We start from the raw sequence: 5,586 nt of genomic DNA, 5'->3' as shown, positions 1-5,586 counted from the left end.
GCCAGTTTTATTGCTCCTGATAACGACGTCCTCTTGAGTAGTCCCCGCCCGGAGATCCGAATGGGGGACTATTTTACCTCCGGAATATTTTACCCAAGAGTACGCCATCATCATTTAATCATACAGTAAAGCTGCATGTCCTCGAGAAAAATTACGGCTGTAGTTTCCCCTTGCTTTCAGCCGTTCGCAGTACCAGCACAGCAAGGCCGTTTTGGTTAATGTTACAAGGCCAGATCAGTCAATCATCTGTTGCCCCTGCAACTACTGAAAAGGCTGCTGCCCCTCTTCAGGAACCCCATGTTTGTCTGGCCTCTCAACAGGTACCCCTCCGTTGTGGTTGCACCTACGGTACGGCAATCTGTATCGCTGAGGAACGCAAGCCTCCCGACCAAAGGCAAGGTCCATGGTTCATACATCTTACACAGAAAAGATAATCCACTCCCCATGGCCCGAGGCAGAGTTGCTATTGGCCATCACAAGAAACTCCTCATTCAGCCATAGCAACTCTACAACACTCCTAACGAACACCTTATTCTCACTCTCTTCCTCAAAACAATAACTACAACCTGTGCCGCTGTCTGAATCCAACCACATTATCCCGTTCCATACGGCTTCCTCTCCCACACAGACCACACCATTTCAACCTGTATTATTGCCACTTAGAAATGAAATAAAAAAAAGAGTGCCGCAAGCGAGATTTGATCCACAGACCTCGCGCTTATGGAACTGAGCACTTTGGCTGCTGAATCCTCGCATGCTAACGGCCATACGAAGTACTTAAGCATGCGTAAAATGCTCGGACTCGATTTTCTTGAAAACGATTGAGAGTTGTCTCTTTCTGTTTACGTATGTTAATGTCATAGTAGTACCCTACACAGCCTGTCAATTTGTATCGTATCGGTGAGGGGAAGTTCCTGCGCACCTTATTCTTGTTTGACCTTCAGTTGGTAGAAGGACTGTAAGAGTCACCACAGATCTGTAAACCATCCAGCAGCTCTTCTTTTGCTTATTGAGTCTTTCCTTCCCAATGGAACCATTTGCTCTGCAAGTCGGATAAGAATCAATCAACAGTGTTCATTTATGGCGGGACATTTAGCGAGCAGAAGGTTACTAGTGTAACTTGAAGACAGGACAGTCTACAGGTGCAGTCTGTCATTATAAGACTCCTGCAAACCAGTAACAGCCTTCCCTTTACAAGAGGGACATTGATACATAGCAATAACTTAGAGCAAATTTCCAGTTGATGACTGATATCCTATCGTGGGCCACATACGTCGCAATGGTAGCGTAAAATGTGGTGAATGGAAACTTTTTCTACTATAAAAGGAAAAATTGATGATTTTAAGAAGAAAAATGGAAATCAAATTTACATTAGGTTATAAGTCATGCTGCCACATTAAAACTTATCATTAGTTTTAGGACGTAGTTCACGACCGTTTAACATAAAAAAAATAATATTCACCCACAGAGAGGGGTGAATAGAAATGGCGGTGTTAACCTTTTTATTGTTTCTGTGCATTGGTCCTTTGGGTGAATAGGGTCACGTCAAAATCTGTTATGGTTCTATAAGAATTAGAAACAAAATGTATCTGGAAACATCCCCCAGGCTGCGGCTGAGCCATGTCTCCGCAATATTCATTCTTCCAGGAGTGCTAGTTCTGCAAGTTTCGCAGGAAAGCTTCTGTGAAGTTTGAAAGGTAGGAGACGAGGTACTGGCGGAATTGAAGCTGTGAGGCGGGACATGAGTTGTGCTTGGGTGGCTCAGTGGTAGAGCACTTGCCCGCGAAAGGCAAAGATCCCGTGTTCGAGTCTCGGTCCTACACACAGCTTTAATCTGCCAGGAAGTTTCAAAATTTATCTGGTTCAAAATCTGTGTTCAGTACTAAACTAAGAATATTGCATCAATTGTGATTTTTCAATTATTTTTCAAATAAACGTTGTTATACATCTAATTACGGTACTGCGACATTTAAGTGATAATCATGGATTGTTTTTTAATACATTAAGTCACTGTCACCACCTCTAAAAATAATCAAGTCTTCGAATCTACATGTCGTAGGTAACCCCAGAAGCAACGGAGATCTTTCAATCAATCTTGACTAAAAAATAACTCCTCATCTGTCAAAAATAAATGTGTTTAATCGGTCTTGATTTCTTTCAAAAATATAACCTTTGCCTTCTAAATAACAAATGTTACATGCATAAAGTCTAAATGACTGCTTACTTTTACCACATACTTTAATCATAGCATAACCTCTTGGGTTGAGAACACTGCCAAGTAGTTCTTCGTCAGGTTCTTCACCTTTTTCTGAAGGAACACTGACGACTACTCTTTCTATTCACCCCAAGAATTTCGAAACACAACCCTATGTTATCAATTAGCCAACACAAGTAAGATTAACATATACATTGAAACTGAACTTCTGGTCAATTAAATGGAATTGCGAATTCGCTTTCCAAGCATTTAAATTAAAATAACATAATTTGGATTAGTATTTACAGAAAAAGTTTTTCAGCAAGCAAATTCAGCAAGACCCGACGTTTGTCCTCGAGTAAACAAAACATCAACTGATAGTGCCGTCAACTTTGAAATTTATGATTTCCGTACTAGATTGGTTAAATATTAGCCTAGACAAAGAAATATTTGAACGGTATTCCCATTTGTCTCCAAACATGTTAGCACAGAACTTTCAGGCGCCTCTTGCTACAGCTGGGGCCAGGGACGCGGGAAAACTCTAGGCTGCCCAGCCATCCCCGTTCGCATCTGCGAACATCAATGGTGGCCATAAAAATTCGTGAGTTTCCATGTTCACTGTGGACAGGAAGCTGTCGAGGGTGCCATCAGGTGGTACCATCTCTCGACCTGCGAGATTTTTTGGGAATCCTCAGGAATTCAAAACAAATTTAGAACGAACGCAACATTTACGGGGGCTGTGAAACGATCTATGTTGGGACACAAAAGCACTTCTCTTCGTTTAGCCGGCGACTCTGGTCAGACACGCTGTAGTGTTCAGGATGTACAGCTAATGATCTCCACGATAATTGAGTTGTTCACTTTAGATCTTTACAGAAACTCAAAATAACACGCTGCCTCAAATGGTCATGGAGAAAACAAGCCAAAAGCACAATGTCTTCCTCTATCTGTGTGGGAATTTGCTAGTCATTGATTGGCAGATTCTCCTAAAAAGAGAAGAATATTGTTAATATTGATCAGGATTGGCTGATGAGTAGAGCAGACTAGTTGGAGGGAGACAATGAGCTCGTGGTTTCTTGTGGTTGGCGCAAAACACTTTTGTGGAAGGTTGTGGGATTGCTTTTAGGAGGTTACTGATGTTTGATGGAAAGTGGGGAGAGGTGATACTTGGTCTTCCGATTCATATGGCTGTCTGGAATGGATCTTCGGATTCACACTCCAGTCTGGGGAGGAAACAAGTCTTGACTTTTATCATGAGTGGGACACACCTGGGTGGGATACATGTGCCGGCCGGAGTGGCCGAGCGGTTCTAGGCGATTCAGTCTGGAACGCCGGCTGTTGTGGCCGAGCGGTTGTAGGCGCTTCAGTCCGGGACCACACGGCTGCCACGGTCGCAGGTTCGAATCCTGCCTCGGGCATGGATGCTTGTGATGGCCTTAGGTTTGTTAGGTTTAAATAGTTCTAAGTCTAGGGGACTGATGACCTTAGATGTTAAGTCCCATAGTGCCTAGAGCCATTTGAACCATTTGAGCCAGTCTGGAACCGCGTGATCGCTACGGTCGCAGGTTCGAATCCTGCCTCGGGCATGGGTGTGTGTGATGTCTTTAGGTTAGTTAGGTTTAAGTAGTTCTAAGTTCTAGGGGACTGATGACCTCAGAAGTCAAGTCCCATAGTGCTGAGAGCCATTTTGGGATACTTGTCCTGAGTGTGAGTGTGACTGGTCTTAACTGGGGAGACGGTGGTGAGGGCTGAGCTTTAACGACAGTTTAGACCTCAGTCATCTCGGTCACCTCGCTATGCTGAGGGCAATCTTATTCCTGACGCGTCTGCCACTTTGACATTTTATCTCCTTGTGGGCACTGCCTTATGAGTGAGTCAAATTGGTATGAGCAGCGAACGGGAGTGTCACATTCCGGAATCGCCGAGATTTCAGGGCTCCGTTAGAGAGTAACTGCGACAATTGCAGGCATTTCACATCGCTATTCTGCAGACGCTTGAACCACAACCGACATATGAGCCAGCGCCGCACATCGAGAAAAGATGTACTGTATTGCTACTCTGGCTTGTTAGAGCAAACGAGATCACTATCTCGCCACTTGTTCTTTGCAGCATCAACGTAAACCACTTCTGTATAGAATAAATCCATTTAGGTCTCTTCAGCGATAGGTAATTTCAGAGTGCGTTACCCATATTTTGAGCCAGACTACATAGTTGTCAAACCTTAGGCTTTGCCAACCAGCCACCACACAGGGTTGTTAAATGGTCCAAATGGCTCTGGGCACTATGGGACTTAACTTCTGAGGTCACCAGTCCCCTAGAACTTAGAACTACTTAAACCTAAGTAACCTAAGGACATCACACACATCCATGCCAGAGGCAAGATTCGAACCAGCGAGTTAGCGGTTGCGCGGTTCCAGAGTTAAGCGCCTAGAACCGCTCTGCCACACCGGCCGGCCACAGGGTTGTTAACTGTTCGTTGCATATTTGTGCTGCCATCAGATCATATTTATTTTTTCATAACACGTAACATGTATTATTGTCCAATTTTAATCGATGAATTTGTGCATTAGTATTAAAAACGATCAATCCTGTGTTGATACATTAATCACACATCAACAGTTGACAAAATAGTGACAGCACATCATTTCAGTAACACTATTTTATTATTCAGGTTAATTTACTTTCTGGTAACTGTGATGGCTGTCAACAACAACGCATTTAACCGGCAAAATCTATTTAGCAGACGCTCAGGACAGGTAGTTACGTGGAAGGTATACTAGGTAAAGTGATTGCTGTCAGGGTGGTAACTCAGAGTCGCATGTCGCCTCCCAAAACACATCGCAAGTCCAGTGTAGTCATTCAGTTTATGTTGTCTGCAGATAAAAAAATGAAATGCCGTGTGGCTAAGGCCTCCCGTCGGGTAGACCGTTCGCCTGGTGCAGGTCTTTCGATTTGACGCCACTTCGGCGACCTGCGCGTCGATGGGGATGAAATGATGATGATTAGGACAACACAACACCCAGTCCCTGAGCGGAGAAAATCTCCGACCCAGCCGGGAATCGAACCCAGGACCTCAGGATTGACAGTCCGTCACGCTGACCACTCAGCTACCGGGGCCGGAGTGTTGTTTATCGTCCAGTTGAATCCCCAGAAAATCAAAGCCAATTGCAAAAATATTTGGATCAGATATTAGTATGGTGCGAAAATTAACAGTTGAACCTAATTAATGAATAGTGTAAGGGCATCCGCACGAGTGCTAAAAGGAGTCTGTTAAACTTCGGCTCCACTACAAATCAGTTAAATCTAAAGCCCAGAAATTGAACGAAATATCTAGCATTACAATTAAGAACAACTTAAATTGGAAAGAACATATGGAAAATGTTGTGGGGAAG

At 43.8% G+C, this 5,586-nt stretch overlaps 1 non-coding gene across 1 annotated transcript; it reads right to left on the bottom strand.

The window, feature by feature from the left end:
* Positions 1 to 5,238: 5,238 nt before the first annotated feature.
* Positions 5,239 to 5,312, bottom strand: Trnad-guc (transfer RNA aspartic acid (anticodon GUC)). Its single transcript has one exon. It is a non-coding gene; the product is annotated as a tRNA-Asp (tRNA).
* Between the last annotated feature and the right edge of the window lie 274 nt (positions 5,313 to 5,586).

Source organism: Schistocerca nitens, chromosome 6 (assembly GCF_023898315.1).
Source record: "Schistocerca nitens isolate TAMUIC-IGC-003100 chromosome 6, iqSchNite1.1, whole genome shotgun sequence".
Classification (NCBI taxonomy): Eukaryota; Metazoa; Arthropoda; class Insecta; order Orthoptera; family Acrididae; genus Schistocerca; species Schistocerca nitens.
The sequence above is the reverse complement of the archived record's forward strand: the minus strand, read 5'-3'. Positions and strand labels throughout refer to the sequence as shown.